Raw genomic sequence first — 18,119 nt, forward strand, 5'->3', positions numbered from 1 at the left:
TTTTTTTTTTTTTAATTCATTGGAATGCTCTAAAAAAATCATTCTTCTATTTCACAGGCATCTGTGATGAGCAAAAGTACTGAGTTCTGTCAAGTTCACATGAAACGGAAATTCACAGAAGTCAACACTTCCAATCAATGCAAATGATCTTGATGGAGAAATTGACAAGATTTACTGAGGGATGTATCCAGATGCCTCCTCTTGTCAGGCCACAGAATCCCAAAGCTCTGCTATCTGTCATTACACTAATTGGGGGGACCCAGGAAGTGGTGCAGGGGATAAGGGCAGGAGCAAGTGGGGGAAAAAAGTTTAAGACAGGATAAAAGAGCAATTTTAAAATCGTTACTTTTTAACAATGAACACAGCTATTATTCCAAACCCCAAATCACGGATGTGATAGGCAAAAAGACAAAAGAATAGCAGGGTAAATTGTTGAAACAAATCTCTTTATAGTCGATAGTAAAAATCTCATTGCAATTCAAAAGATAAATGGCAATTAAGTAGTTTCTGTTAAGTGTTTATTGTTCACCTTTTATGTGGGTGGCCTTTTAAGTGATTTTCTTTTTAAAGGAAAAGAGAAAGTTTGTTCTCTCCAGCATTTGAACCAAACATGATGCAAATGCATGCAACCATCAATTTTAAAATAATAATCGTCTTGATTTTCTAAGCCGATAAACCAACTACCATCCACCACTTCCTTTTCAGGCTGTTTGCTTGGCTTATCACAGTTAACTATTGCACTGTGACTCTGCATGAAGACGGTAATGTAATTAAATCCTATTAACACATCAGGAATAAAGCCCTTTAATGGGCACACAAGGCTTTGAGAGGCAGCTCGTTCCTGAGCAGATTTAATATCCTTAAATTAAGCAAGTGTGAATGGGAAGATGAATCTTATTAAAAACTTAAATCTGATTATATTTGAAAATTATTGGTTTCTTAATGTAATAAATTATCCAATACAGACTAGAACAAATAATATGTCCTAGCTTCACATAACTCCACTCTGTTATAGAGTGACAAAAGAAATTATGGGTGACTGTGGGGCAAAAAGAAAGGTCTTTTGATAAAAGTCATTTTGCATAATGAAATACCTAAATCATTTTAATAAACATTTGGGGGGAAAAAAGTGCAAATGACACAGTTGGAGAGGGAATCATTTACCCTATTCAGAAAGGGAATGTGGAAATAGTGATGCTAATGTTTTTTTTTTTTTTTTTAAATTGCCATTCTGGCCAATTTGTTGTAAATTCTGAAAAGAAAAGCTACAGCTTATGTTGTTGGTAGCGAATCCCTTCTCCAGAAGGCTAATGCAAATGTAAGCCATCTGCCGCGCATTCTGCTGAGAAAGCTGGAGCAGCAAACAATGCGCCAACAGTCTCTGAATACTAACACACACACTCTCCGCGGGCAAGAAAAGTTTGCATTTTCCCCAAAGGTCTACTTTGCCTTGCCTCCTTTCCCATCATCACCAGGACCACCAGGCACCCACCCGCTCTCCCCCCGTCCAACTGGCACCAGGCAGGCTTCCACATGATTAGTCTGATGATGTTCGCAAGGAGAAGCCCCAGGAGAAGCATTTCTGTTCAAACCAACTGAAGCAGGAATGCAAGACCTGTTAAATTATTTAACCAGACAAATGCTTCACAGTGTGCGTTTTTTAACTTAATCCCATTTTAGCAAAATCTGGCGTCGCCCATCGCACTGCACATCGGAGCGTCGTGGGCGTTTTCTCCTATTATGCCTGGACCCCCGCGGACGGGCACAGGACACGGCCCCGCCCACCCGAGGGCCGCCGCCTCCGCGGACGGGCACAGGACACGGCCCCGCCCACCCGAGGGCCGCCAAACCCCGCGGACCGGCTCCGGACCACGGCCCCGCCCACCCGAAAGCCGCCAAACCCCGCGGACCGGCTCCGGACCACGGCCCCGCCCACCCGAGAGCCGCCAAACCCCGCGGACGGGCACAGGACACGGCCCCGCCCACCCGAGGGCCGCCGCCTCCGCGGACGGCTCCAGACCACGGCCCCGCCCACCAAGGGCCGCCAAACCCCGCGGACCGGCTCCGGACCACGGCCCCGCCCACCCGAAAGCCGCCAAACCCCGCGGACGGGCACAGGACACGGCCCCGCCCACCCGAGGGCCGCCAAACCCCGCGGACGGGCTCCGGACCACGGCCCCGCCCACCTGAGGGCCGCCGCCCCCGCGGACGGGCACAGGACACGGCCCCGCCCACCCGAGGGCCGCCGCCCCCGAGGACGGGCACAGGACATGGCCCCGCCCACCCGAGGGCCGCCAGCCCCGCGGACGGGCTCCGGACCACGGCCCCGCCCACCTGAGGGCCTCCAAACCCCGCGGACGGGCACAGGACATGGCCCCACCCACCTGAGGGCCGCAACCCCCAACTGAGGGCTGCCCCCACCCGACGGGCGCAGGAGCAGGGCCCCGCCCACCCGAGGGCCACCACCCTCCGCCCACGGTTGCAGGACAGCGCCGGCAGCCGGCAGGGGGCGCTGCGGGTCCACGTTCACGCAGGGCTTTCCGCTCCATCCGGCCCCTGGAGTGCTCACTCGTTTGGCGAGCGTGCCCACCTGGCTGGCTCCACGGCACGGTGGAATGTTTTAAATATTGTTTGGAGTTGGGGGATGGGGCAGAGGGACTGGCGACTCCCAGTGAAAAGCCTTCACGCAACTTCTAGTTTTCCTTCTCCCCAGATCCGGCCTCTGCCGGCTTTCATCCCGGGTCTCTTCCCGCTCCCATTGCCACGTTCCCTGAGTCTGTCGCTGGAGGTTTCTCGAATTTGCCGGGCTGCATCTTCCTGCCTCGCACGGCGGCCTGTTCAGGGCCTGCAATGCCTTCCCGCCGTCGCCCTACACGCCATCTAGGCAGGGGTCCAGTGTTTGCTCTAGAGTCGGACTTCCTGGGCTCAAATCCCAGCTTCCACACTTGGTAGTCGTGTGGCTATGGACACGTTGCCTCACTTCCGGGTGCCTCAGTTGACTCAACCGTCAACGAGCATAGTTAAGAGTATAACCCCCACTGAAGACTAACTAGGGTATGACCTGTAAAGGACTTGTCATCGTATCTAGAACAATGTGTGTTGGCTAATGTTACATATCACTATCCCTTCTTGGGTGGAACTGGAACCGCAAGGGTGTCCTTTGCCATCCCCTCTCTCATTCCTGAGTTATTCCTTCTCTGCATGACCACGTGCCTCTGTGCAAGCAATGCTTATGCCGTGGCATTCATCACATACTTTAATCGGGTGCTTCTATGTGTCTTTTCTGTTAGGCTATGAGTTTCTTAAGAGCTTATTCTTACTCATCTTTGTATCCACGAGGCTTAATACACTACCAGGCACATAAAAATTGCTTCATAAATATTTATTAACTAAATACAAGAATTAAGGAATGAATGAGTAATTCTTTAGTAAGAGCTGGATTAAGCATCTAAACCAAGATGGGGAGGAAATCAATGTTTCCCATCATATATTTAACAGTGAAGGCTATAGATGACCAGAAAAGGACTTCCAGGTGTTGAAGAGGATGTAGAGCAACTGGAATGTTTAATACATTGCTGATGGGAGTGTAAACCGTCTCAGTAACTATAGAAAACTGCTTGCCAGTAGCCAACAAGGCTAAATAACTACCTACCCCATGGCCCCAGCAATTCCACTATTTAACATATACCCGGTAGAAACAAACGAATATGTTCACAAAAAAATATGTAAAGCAAGCTCACAGCAACTTTATTCATAATAGCCTCAAACTTGAAACAACACAAACACAACATCCCTCAGAAGGAGAATGGATTAAAAATTTAAAATCTAAACATTTATATAATGAAATACTACCCTAGATTTTTTTTTTAAAGATTTTATTTATTTATTCATGAGAGACACACAGAGGCAGAGAGAAAGCAGAGGGATAAGCCTGTTATGGAACTTAATCCCAGGACCGGGGAGGGGGTGCGGGGAGTGGTCAGGACCTGAGCCAAAGGCAAACACTCAACCACTGAGCCACCCAAGTACCCTACGCTAGAATTTTTTTTAAAGTGTGCAAGGGGGGCAGCCCCGGTGGCGCAGTGGTTTAGCGCCTCCTGCAGCCAGGGGTGTGATCCTGGAGACCCGGGATTGAGTCCCACATCAGGCTCCCTGCATGGAGCCTGCTTCTCCCTCTGCCTGTGTCTCTGCCCCCACCCCCTTCTGAATAAATAAATCTTTTAAAAAATTGTTAAAGCGTGGAAGGGGAATGTAGCAGTCCCCCTTATCCTTGGATTTACTTTCTACAGTTTCAGTTGTCCTGGTAAACTGTGGTCTGGAAACAGGTGATGCTCCTTCTGAGGTACTGTCAGCCGGCCAATAGTAGCCTAACAGTGAGTCACACATTCACCTCACTTCATCTTGTAGGCATTTTATCATCTTGGATCATCACAAGAAGGGAAAATACAGTACAATGAAATATCTTAGAGAGGAAGAGAGATCACATTCACATAACTTCTATTACAGTATATTATTATAATTGTTCTGTTTTATTCTTGGTTATCGGTGATTATCTCTTACTCTGCCTAATTTATAAATTAGACTTTATTACACATAGGTATGAATAAGAAAAAACAATATATGAGGTTTAATACTCCCTGAAGTTTCAGGCATCCACTAGGTGTCTCCTACAAATAAAGGGGACTACTACACTGATATGGACAAAAATAGAAATAAATCTCCACAATACAATGTTGAGCAAAAGAATCCAGACACACAAAAGTATATATTATATGATTCCATTTATATGACATTCGAGAACAAAACTAATCAATGACAGCAAAACTCAGGATAGTGATTGCCTCAAAGGGGAACTTTCTAGGGTAATGGGAATGTTCTATAACTTGATCTGAATGGAGGTTAACACAAATATATACATTTTAAAAAACTGGGCAACACACTTCAGGTTTGTGCACTTTACTCTGTACAATTTATTCCTCAAAAAAACTTTTCATAAGTTGTTGGCAGGCATATACATTGATATAACCTTTCTGGAGTGCCATCTGGCAATATATACTGAAAGCATCCCAAAACCACTGACTCAGAAATCCTACTTCTAGGAATTTATCCAAAGAAAATAATAAAACAAATACACAAATATATATGTATATCTATTGACCTAAAGTTTATAATAGCAAAAACTGAAACTACTATAGGCATTTAATGGTGTGGAACACTGCACAATGAAATATTAGGCAGACGTTAAAAAATATATAGGTCTACAATTACTAAGAGAGGAAGGTAATCACATAATACTATTAAGTGAGAAAAAAGGTTACAGAGCAGTACTCTGGTATAATCTTATTTTGTTAACACATAAACATACATACATACACACACAAATATATATGCATGTATATATTTGCCCAGGAAATAGTCTAAAAGGATGCACAAAAAAGTGCACAGTGGTTTTCTCTGAATGGGATTTCAGATGATTTGGTTGTTTTGTTTATGTCTGTTCCTTTTCTTTTTCTTTCTTTCCTTCTTTCTTTCTTTCTTTCTTTCTTTCTTTCTTTCTTTCTTTCTTTCTTCTTTCTTTTTTTACTATGACCATTTGTCAGTGTGAAATTTAAATAAATACATAGATACATGATAGCTGGATAAATATAATTGTGTGTCTGCAGACATCCATTCAGCAGAAATGAACCAATATGACCTAAGGCCATATATGACACAAGAAGGCTGCATTCTCATTTTAAGTAAAAAAAGTGGTCTTCATAAGGCAAGAAGACTACAGGCCCACTCTCTGAAAGACAAGCTTAAGTCTTGTCTGACCATCAAGAACGGGAACAATCTCTGGGGGATGCGAGTTTAAAAGACTTGCTCTGCTCAATAGACTTAGACGGGAAACTGTCTCTATTTTAGGCCCCCTTAGGAAATATGTTTAAGTAACTTATAATTTCCTAAAAAACAAAAAGAAGAGTATCATTTCAGACACTTAAATTGTAATTGGATGACCAGCCAAATCTCCACAGTTCAAGAATGTGGTTTTTACATACACAGTAAAGAGTCTTTTTAACATTAGATTTTAGAAAATAATAAAAAGTTGGGGGAGGAAAAAATAGACACAGAAACATAAGGATAGAGATAGAAGAGACAGAGATAGAGATGTCCATCTCTAGTTATTGCCAGTGAAAAGGTAAAGTCCTAGTTCTGGCTTTCTTGCATGATCATGTTTTGTATGGATTTATTTCTTTTTCCTTCTTTTTGATTTTCTGTTGATTCTCAATGGTTGGATACAGGGTCAAGTCACTAAGATTCCTTCTGCATTTTTCTCAGTATGTAATTATTACAACTCAAATTTAAGCAGTCTTGCCCCATCCCATGTGCTCCACATTTCTCATCAGCCTCTTCTCTGTTTTTAGATCTAGATCTCATTCAAACCACAGGTTATGTTTTTTATATGATTCTATTTAAATTGGAAAAAAACAGAAACTTATAGAAAAGTTGCAAATATAAAGAACTTTTTCCTTGAATGATTTTAGAGTTAAGTTGCTGGCCTGATGCTCCAACATCCTTAAAAACTTTACTGTGTGTTTCCAACAGACACATTCCCTTGCATAACCACAAAAATTAAGACATTAACACTGATACATTACTAATATCTAATCCTCAGAATCCCCTTCAAGTTCCATCAGTTGTCCTCATAACGTCTTCTAGATCAGATGGATGCAGTTCAGAATCACACAGGGTATTTAGCTGTCATGTCTCACCTACCTCCTTCATTCTGGAAAATCTACTCAGTCTTTTCTTGACTCTTGTGACCTTGACATTTTTGAAGACTGTGGGCCAGTTATTTAGTAAATAATCCTCAATTTAGATTTTTCTGATGTTTCTCATGAAAAAGGTTATACATCTTTGACAGGAATATCACAGAAGTGATGCTGTGTTCTTCTCATTGCGTCCTATCAAGGGGCACACAATCTTGATTTGTCTCATTACTGATGTTCTCTTTGATCACTTAATTAAGTTGGTATCTGCTAGGCTTCTCCACTGAAATTATTCTTTCTCCCTTGTAATTAATAAATTGCTGAATATGCTGATATTTAAAAGCATTCAAAGGAAGAAAAAATTAAAAAGGATTAATCAAAAGTAAGAGGTAGGTGAATAAGAAGAAAATAGCTCCATGAAATCCAATGCAAAAGAGACATTTTGAAAATGAGAATATGATCAATCATCTGAAATGTTACAAAATAAGAGATCTAAACAATAGCCATTGGTTTTTGCATCTATAAATAAGGTCACTGGTGACAGTGGCCAGCCAGTTTCAGGAGAGTGGATGTCATAGTCTGAGGACTGAACGGAGCAGATCAACAGGACATGGGGTAGGGTGACTTTAGCTTTTCCAATCCATGTCAAGAGGCAAGATAAGGATGGATGGAGTTAGAACAAAGAACAAAGAAATTATGGGAGTTTATACTTGATGGCTTCTATTTTCTCCACTAATTGGTGTCAACTATTGATGAAAACAGGGAAGGGATGAGGTAGAGGTTTGGGGAAGACAGTCAAGGTGACAGCAGCCAACCATGGAGCTTGAGACAGGGAGCCTCCAGGGAAACTAGGCTGTTTATTTGCTCTAAGAGAACCTTTTTCTCTAGTCATTTGCCTTTGCCTTAGGTCTCCAAGCCCTCTAAGCAAAGTTTCCTGATTGGAATTCTACTGCTGATGGCTGAAATCTCAACATTCTCTATCTCAGACCTGAGATGGAAAGAAGATAGAGGAAAGAAATGAGTTGCAACCACTGGGAAAATGATCAAGGGAGAGTCTTATAACACATGATTTTTTAAATTTTTTAAATTTTTAAATGATTTTATTTATTTGTTTATGAGAGACACAGAGAGGCAGAGACACAGGCAGAGAGAGAAGCAGGCTCCCCACAAGGAGCCCAATGTGGTACTTGATCCCAGATCCCGGATCCCGGATCCTGGGATCACGCCCTGAGCCAAAGGCAGACAGACGCTCAACCGCTGAGCCACCCAAGCATCCCAACACATGATTTTATTTTTTTAAATCGGTTCTCTGATATCAAACCGGCGTCTAGTTTTAAGGAACACAGTGTCGGCCACATCTCCACTAGTCACATATGCTTTAGGGTCCTTACTGACCTCTTTAGTTACTGTTGCCCCTGTGTCACTGTCTAGACCCACCTCAGGCCAGCACTGGACTCAGCGTGACTGCTGAACCAGTCCACACCCTCTTCAAGGTCTCCCATGCACTGTAGATCTCTGGGCTCTGATCTCTCAGCTGCTTATCTGGCTCTATTGTTCTAATCAAGAAAAAATAATTACAGTGTTTTCTGTATTCACTTTAAATACCTCTTTCTTTTGGTTGAATCATAATGTTATATCCATACATAAAGAAAGGCTATGCTATTGATAGCCAGAGAAAGTCCTCACAATCTTTAAAACCACTGGCATTTCTTTCTCCCACCCCTACCTACCTCCATATATACATACATAGGTACCTGCACGCGTATATGTGTGTGTGCGCACGTGTCACATCATTTCTCCCAGACGCACTGGTAGGTTTGTGCCGTTTCTGTCATATTGAACAATCTGGTTACCATCCTATGTATTTGTAAGCAGTTAACTTCCCAGAACTTAGGGTAGGAATAACTGACACAATTGATGATTAAATATATATGGTCTTAAGCTAGTTACACTTGTGCTCTGAACACCCGAGTTCCTGACCACGGTGTCTGAGTACATTAGTCACACACACTCAGCCCCATTAAAGCCAAATTCCCTTGCGGCCTTTAAGTGGTATCTGAAATGGTTATTAAATCTTGTCCTTATGGAAATATTTTTATACTCAGTGTCATGGTGGGAACCTCTTAGAACATATTTCATACATTGGACACCATTGGCCAACCATAGATTCTGGGACATGGTTCTCATTCTCAGCAACACTGCACACTGTGTAAGCCATCGATCCTTTATTTGTGGCAGAAACTAAAAACCTCTATAGGACAACAACAGGCCAGAAAATGAGTTTGGAGCATAGTAATTTACACATATATCACCAGGGCAGGCCATGGACATAATCTATGGGAACCTTCAGGCCTGCAGCATTTAATAAGACAAGCAGCAAGTCACGTTGCATGTGAGAAATATTCAGTCTTAAAATGTTGATAGGAGATGCTGTTCTGTATAGGGAGAACCTCACAAAAATACTCTGTGCAGACATGAACATGGTTTCCCAGCAAGCAGAGCCTGTATCTGCAAATTTTCTCCTCACTGTGCAGCCATAAAACTTGCTCCTGTCACAGCAACCGCAAGTGTTGCTAATTAGTTCTGGCTTATAACTTCCAGACACAAGTATCCAAACACACAATCAGCCCAGTTTCCCCATCTGGTTCTGCAAAACACAATACTTTGTCCCTCTATGAGGATAAGGGGAGGCAATCACGTGTGTACGTGCACACATGCACGCACGCACACACACACACACACACACACACACCCCACTTACTTGGAGGGAGGGATACACATTTTTTTCACATCGGTAAAATCTACTGAAGACTTTTCTTTAGTTTTATGGCAATCAAACCCTAAGAAAATAGTAGATAAAGCACAAATTCCAAAGTAGAGAAAAGCTGCTACTCTCATTATGAACACCAGTACATATTATGTTTTGACCATCTCAATGAGTCTATGATGTCATATGGAGGAGTCATTTGAACAAATTCAAAGAAAGAGTGATTATCTGCCTTAATAGGTATTCTTAATCACACTCATCTCCAAGACCACATCCCATCACTAAGGCCAAACCCTACCACTATTCTCCCCTTACACCCCCTTTTACCTTCTGACACTCACAACCTTATGCAGAGCAATCACCGGAAGCTGATTCATTGGTGTGATTCCCCAGGTCCTGCATTTTGAAGGGATTCATTGCCACAGCAAAAAGAGGTACAGATGAAGAACTGGTATCTGGTAGCTAAGATGTCAGCCTGAAAAAAAGAACCTAATTCCCCCATCTTCCATTCACAAGATCTATTTCTGGCCCCTCTGGGATTCACCAAGTGCTCTCCTTGATCCTCCTATACCTGTTGATCAAGAATGCCTTCTGTGCTTCTTTTAACCAAATTTCACTTGCATAGAAAGCATAAGGGAGATGGAAATACATTTTGCTTTGTCCCGGGCTCCACAGCTCTTAAACATGAACATGATTTTCTTCACTGTCTCCTTCCTACCTTCACTCTGTGGGGCTGACAGCCGGACTCTCTCAAATGTGCCTTCAATACTGTGAGCTCCCACACCCCTTTACCTTTAAGTCCAAAATCTAAGAATTAAAAAGAAATAATCCAAAAAGGTGCCAACTTTAACACCTAAATTAATAAATTATTTTTCTCCTTATCAAACATTTTAACCATTTAATTATATACCTGTTCTTAGATTATATCAAAAGCACAGCTCCTGTTGCACAGACATGCAATAAATGTTAAGTGAAAAAAAAACGCATAAAGTAATGAATAGCTGGCTATCTGAGCTATAGTACACCGGTCAGGGTTAACAGCTTCCACTCCTGGTCAGCATATTTCTCTTTGCACTTCACATCTTATTCTTCCTTAATCTTCTTTTTTTTTCCCCCAAGTCCCAACCCTTCACCACTAATAGTTAACAATTAAAATTGAAATTTTCAAAATTCTTAAATTATCATTTCTCACTTATTTATCTCTTGATCAACATGCTAATTTTCTATCCACTCCCTGAACGCAAGTTTGTACACATTCCCTTCAATACCTGAAATACAATTTCTCTACTCCAAGGTCATCTCTTCTATGCAATCACTATTCACCACCCTTCGGGTATCAGCTTAAAAGTCCTTTCCTTAGAGACTTCCAAGACTAAGTTAGGAAGCCCTCCTGCCATAATTTCTCCATAGAATATATCATCATTGTACCTAATAATTATAATTATATTTATTATTGGTTTCTCCCATCAGACTGTAAGCTCTTTGAGGACCTTCCAACAACATGGTTGCTTGTGCTGATATGGACAATCCCCACTTACTATAAACTACAGAATAGCTTAATTAAATTTTAAATATCTATTCCAACTAAAAAAGAAAAGAAATCCATGTGTGTAAGAAAAAAATGAGATGAAGAGAAAAAACTTGGAGCATTAAACAAGAATTAACTCCTCCATGTAGAGGTAAAATTATGACGACAAAAGCACAATGTCTGGGAGGGAAGAAGAGGAAGTCTACTGCTGTAAGGTTCTTATGTTATTACATGATTAGTATAATATCACAAGATAGACTATGATAAGTTACAGATGTACACTGTAAATACTAAATCAACTGCTTTGAAAAATAAACAAAAGTTGCAATTTTAAGTATGCTTTTTTATGCCAATAAAATTGTCAGCTTCAATAAAATGGACAGATTTCTTTTTTTTTTTTAAGATTTTATTTATTCATGGGAGACACAGAGAGATAGAGAGGCAGAGGGAGAAGCAGGCTCCATGCAGGGAGCCTGATGTGGGACTCGATCCTCGGAAACCAGGATCTCGCCCTGAGCCAAAGGCAGATGCTTAACTGCTGAGCCACCCAGGCATCCAAAATGTACAGATTTCTTAAGAATATGGACTACTAAAGTTTATTGAGGAAAAAAATGGATAACCTAAACAGCCTTATATATGTTCAAGAAATTTAATTTATAGTTAAAAATCTTCCCACAATGAAAACTCCAGGCCCAGAAGGTTTCATTGGTAAGTTATACCAAGTATTAAAGGAGGAAAAAATACCAATTCTATACATACTCATCCAGAAAATTGAGGAGGAGACAATACTTCCTATCTCATTTTATCATATTACTCTTATAAAAAAAAACAGACAAGGATACCATGAGAAGAAAACAAACAAACAAAAAGAAAAAAAACCTACTCATCTACTCATGAATATAGCTGCAATTATTTTATTTTTTAAAAAATATTTTATTTATTTATTTGACAGAGAGAGAGCATAGGTAGGCAGAGCAGCAGGCAGAGGGAGAGGGAGAAGCAGGCTCTCCACTGAGCAGGGAGCCCAATATGGGGCTTAGTCCCAAGACCCGGAGATCATGACCTGAGCTGAAGGCAGACACTCAATGGACTGAGCTATCCAGGCGCCCCCATAGCTGCAATTCTTAACAAAATTTTATAAAAGCCAATCTAACAGTATATTTAAAGGATAATATGTTGTGACCAATGGGATTTACCCCAGCATGCAAGGGTGGTTTAACACAGGAAAATCAATCAATGTACTTCACCATATCAACAGACTAAAGAAAAAAAAACTATACAGTCATTTAAACAGATGAAGAAAATGCATTTGACAAAATCCAACAGTCATTTCTGATTTATTTTTAAGGTTATAAATGGAGAAATCAGTGGTTCTCAGAGGTTAGAAAAACAAAAGGTGGAGAGAGTAATTGTGGCTATTAAGGGGTAGCAAGAGGGAGCCTTGGTGACGGAACAGAGCTGTCGCTTGAGTGTGGTGTGGTTCCATGAAGATATGCATGGGATCAAATTGCATAGAACTATATATACTCACACAAATGAGATTGTAAAATTCGGGATATCTAAATGAGCCCTGTGGATTGTATCAATGGCAATTTCCTGTTTGTGATATTGCACTCTAGTCATTTAAGGTTATAAAAAGCTCAATAAGGCAAGGGAGGAAAAAAAAAAGACATTGACATTAGAATGGAAAAAATCAAAATTGTCTCTACTCCTAGAGAACACAATTGTCCATGTAGAAAACCCAAGGCAGTATTTTAAAGGCCGTTAAAACTGGGGTGTCTGGGTGGCTCAGTCAGTTGGGCATCCAACCCTTGGTTTCAGCTCAGTTTGTGATTTCATGGGTTATGGATTTGAGCCCCATGTTGGGCTCCATGCTCAGCAGGGAGTCTGCTTAGGAATTCTCTCCCTCTGCTCTTTCTCCTACTAGTGCGCATGTTCTCTCCCTCTTAAATGAATAAATAAACCTTTAAAAACATAAAAAATAAATTAAAAGCCATTACACCTAATAATGGAATTTTACAAGGTTGTAGGATATAAGATCAAGGTAAATAATCAATTGTATTTCTGTATACTAATGATGAACTACCAGAAATTAATATTTTTAAGGTAATATAATTTTAATAACATCAAAAGAATGCAATACTTAGGAATAAATCTGACAAAATATATGTAAAGCCTATACAGTGAAAGCATTAGAACATTGCTTAGAGTAATTAAAGATCTAAACAAATGGAGAGATATGTCATGTTATAATTGAATATGTTAAACAATATCAATTTTACCCAAATTGATCTAGAGATTTTAGTACAAACTCAGTAAATTCAGCAAGATTTTTTTGTAGAAACTAAAAAGCTAATTCTAACATTCACATAGAAATGCAGAAGAAATATAATATCAGACAATTCTGAAAATAAGAATAAAATTAGAGGATTTACACTAAATGACTTCAAAATTTATTATAAAATAAAACAGTCTGGCATTGGCCTCAAGATAACGAATAAATCAATAGGACAGAATTGAGAGCACAGAAATAAACCCATATGCATATGGGAACTTGATTTTTTTTTAAAATCTTATTTTGAAATTGTTATGGATTCCCAAAAAGTTGAAGAAAATACACAGGGAGATCCTGTGAGCCTTCCATTCAACCTCCTGCAACGGGAACAACTTGCAAACTAGAGTGCAATATCACAAACAGGAAATTGCCATTGATGCAATCCACAGGGCTCATTTAGATATCCTGAGTTTTACAATCTCATTTGTGTGAGTATATATAGTTCTATGCAGTTTGATCCCATGCATATCTTCATGGAATCACACCACATTCAAGTGACAGCTCTGTTCCATCACTAAGGCTCCCTCTTGGTACCCCTTAATAGCCACAATTACTCTCTCCATCTTTTGTTTTCTAACCTCTGAGAACCACTAATGATTTCTCCATTTCTATAATTCTTTTATTTCAAAAGTATTATATAAATGTATTCATACAGTGTGTAATATTTTGAGCTTTTTCACTGAGCATAAAATTCTCTTAAGATAAAAAAAAATTCTCTTAAGATCCATCCAAGGTGTTCTATATAGGATCAATTTATTTTTGACAAAGGAACAAAAGCAATCAATTAGAAAAATGAGTCTTTTTAATAAATGTCATTGGAATTAATTGAATATCATTATGCAAAAAAATAATTTCCAACTATCCCTTACATAATATGCAAAAGTTAATCAAAAATGAATCCTATATCTTAATGTAAAATCAAGACCATATAATTTCTAGAGGATAACAAATGTTTGTGATCTTGAGTTAGGAAAAGATTTCATTGATAGAGCACAAAAAGAATGATCCATGAAGGAATATATTAATAAACTGATTTCATCAAAAGTAAGAACATCTGCTTTTCAAAAGACACTGTTAAAGGAATGAAAACACAAGGTAAAGACAGGAAGAAAATATTTGCAAAACACATATGTGTTAAAGAACTTGTATCCAGAATACAAAAAGAATCCTTTACAGAAATAATAAGAAAACAAACAACCCAATTTTAAAAATGGATACAAAGTTTGGATAGACATATTACCAAAGAAATAAGAATAGCAAATAAGCGCATGAAAAAATGTTTATAACCATCAGTCATTGAAGAAATGCAAATTAAAACCCAGTGAGGTACAACTATACCTATTAGAATGTCCAAAATTAAGATCACTGACCATACCAAACATTGGTGAGAATTTTAAGGACTAGAACCCTCATATACTTATGGTTGGTCAGAAAAGTGGTACTACCACTAAAAAACAACTAAGCAGTTTCTTAAAATATTAAACACATCTACCAGATGACTCAGAGATTCCACTCATGGGTATTTACCCAAATGTGGTCATATTTCCATACAAAAGCTAGTATACAAATGACATATCACTTGCATTTGTAACAGCCAAAAATTGGAAACAACAAAGATGTTCATCAACAGATGAATGGATAAATAAATTGTGACATATATAAATGCTTTAGTTAGGATTATTATTTTGTTAGGATTCCAGAGAAACAGAACCAATAGAATATAAAAAGAGATTTATTATGAAGAAATTGCTTTCACAGTTGTGGAGACAGAGAAATTGCACAGTCTGCAAAATCAGTCCAAAGCCTGAAAGCCAAACCAGCCAGGAGAAGATGAGGGCAAAAGATGAGATGCTCCAGCTCAAACAATGAGGCTATGAAGAAAAGAGGGAGATAGCTCCTCCCTCCACATGTCTGTTCTATTCACACCCTCAGAAGACAGGATAACACCACCCACATTGGGAAGGGCTCTTTACTGAGCCCACCAGTTCAAATGCTAATCTCTTCTGGAACACACTTACAGACATATCCAGAAATAATGTCCCACCAGATTTCTGGGCATCCTCTGATCCAAGTCAATACATAAAACTACCTATCACACCATGCAGTGGAATACTACTCAGCAACAAAAAATTGATAATTTATTGACACACTCAAAAAACATGGATGGATCTCAAAATTATTTTGCTGAATGGAAGAACCCAGACAAAAGGAGTATGTATTGGATAATCGTATTTATACGAAACTGTAGGGAAAAAATACAAAGTATTCTATAGTGATAGAGAGTAGTAGTTGCCTAGGGTTGGTAGAAGAGTGGTTGTGGGGAGATAAGTAAGTTATGAGGATGTAATATATGGCACAGCGACTACAGTTAGCCATGCTGTACTGTGTGTATGAAAGTTGTCGAGAAGGTACATTTTAAACATCCTCACCATATCCACAAAAATGAGAGCAATAGATGTGTTAACTAATTATTTATGGTAATGGCTTCCCAATAGATATGCATACCAAAGCATCACATCAGACACCTTAAACTTACACAATGTTATATGTCAATTATATCTCTAAGAAGCTGGGGAACAATTATTGAGAGAAAATAACTGTCAATTTAGAAAATTTACATCCAGCCAAATTATCATTAAGTATTAAGATCAAAGAAAGCACTTCATTTTTTAAAATTTTCTTTAATTTGTTTATTCATGAGAGACAGAGAGAGAGACACACAGGCAGAGGGAGAAGCAGGCTCCCCACAGGGAGCCTGATGTGGGACTCGATCCCAGGACTCTGGGATCATGACTTGAGCCAAAGGCAGACACTCAGCCACTTAGCCACCCAGGTGCCTCTCAAAGAAAGCATTTCAGATCAAGACTAAGAAAAAGGTTTTTTGGTAAAAGAATGACAAAAGGGTGTCCCTCCCTAAGAGGGAAGTCAAACCCAGGGAAAATGAGTGTGTTGGGGCAGCCCTTGTGGTGTAGTGGTTTAGCGGCACCTGAAGCCCAGGGTGTGATCCTGGAGACCCTGGATTGAGTCCCACGTCAGGCTCTCTGTATGATGCCTGCTTCTCCTTCTGCCTGTGTCTCTGCCTCTCTCTCTGTCTCTATGAATAAATAAATAAAATTTTTTAAAAAATGAGTGTGTTGCAAGAAACAAGGGTGAGCAAAGAAATGGGCAAATTGTTTGGTAATTCTAAATAAGCACTGACTGAAATAGAATTGAAAAGATTAATATTGGATAGTTAAAAACACGACAGATTGAAAATATAGGTAACAATTATGTGGGAACAAGGAAGGCAAAGTCCAACAGTAAAATTTTTTTTTCAGTTCCATATGCTATTCAGGAGGCTCACAAGATGTTGATTAGTTTTGGACTTTTAAGTTAAGTATTCATGTTAAAATTTAAAAATAACTACCAAAGGGATAAGCAGGCAGACGGAAAGTCTGTTTAGCACAGAGCCAACACAGAGAAAGAGCTTGTGAAAATGGTTAAATAAGTAACTTGCTTGTTTTCTGTATTTTCTATATTTCACATAGCATACCAGTACATTCCTAATGTGATATCTATTACCAAGCTTCATAACTGTCAGGATTCTCCCCAAAAACAGAACAACCAGAACATACAATCCGATGCTGTAGTCTCGGGACAGAAGCCACTAGAGTTGATGAGGCGAAATAGCAGAGCGCATGGAAGTTTGCTCTCTGAGTAGAAGTCCCAACTCTGTCATTGATCAGCTCAATGATCTCGAACCAGATACTTAATCTCTGATCATCTCAGTCTCCTTACCTTTAATGCTACTGTATTGTACGTTGGGTGAAATCAATTACTGATCTTATTCACAAATAAATGAAATTTGTTCAAAGGTGTCTGGAACATCGTAGGCATTCAGTAAAAGGTGGTTTCTATGATTTCTGTGTCTCTGTCTTTCCTAGAACATGCGGATAACTTACAAAGACAAGGCCTGGATCAGCTGGTGAGCAGTAAGCGTTAAACTGCTCAGGACTGATCCTCTTCATTCTGGCCTCCTAGGAAAGAAGCTCCAAGACAATCCAGGTCAGCCCCAAGCTTGGACTCACACACAATATGCCGAGGGAGAGACTAGCATCGGAGAGACGGGTGTGCTGAATCCTTCCCCTGGATTGCCCTGATACACATCTCCGCCTGCAAGGCTTGGAACTCTTGTTTCCTGCTCCCACAGGGGAGGGCCTGGTTCTCCCTCTACCACTAATACTGAACTGGCAAGACAGACCGGGAGCCAGAGCTCTGCTGCATCACATCACGGTCACATCCACACCACTGATTCTGTCAAGGGAGGGCCCAGGGCTTCCCTGCCTAAGCAGCTGGTACGTCTCACAAAGCACAGTCTCCCCTGGCCCTGCCAGACCTCCGCGTTGTGCCCTGAAATGCCAGGGACAGTGACAGACCCGCACACTGCCACTGCCCTAGCTCAGAAGCTTGCCCCAATGAGCACTGCTCCCACAGCCTTTGGTGAGTACCACTTGGCTGTGCGCCCTTGTGTCTATGACAATCAATTAACTCAAAATAAGGTGCAGCCACAGATACCCAACTAATAGGATCCTGCTCACCTGGCTCTACTTCCCTTCCCTGACACACTGCAGGCATCTTCGGGCCCTGAGACCCCTTTGGGGATCAGCACCCAAGTCATCTTTGTCCTGTCTTCTCTTAAGCATGAAGTCTTTGATCATTTTTCCTCCCCTCTGCTCTGCCTCTGCCTCGTCCGTCCTACAT

This window comes from Canis lupus, chromosome 6, assembly GCF_003254725.2.
Source record: "Canis lupus dingo isolate Sandy chromosome 6, ASM325472v2, whole genome shotgun sequence".
NCBI classification, from domain to species: Eukaryota; Metazoa; Chordata; class Mammalia; order Carnivora; family Canidae; genus Canis; species Canis lupus.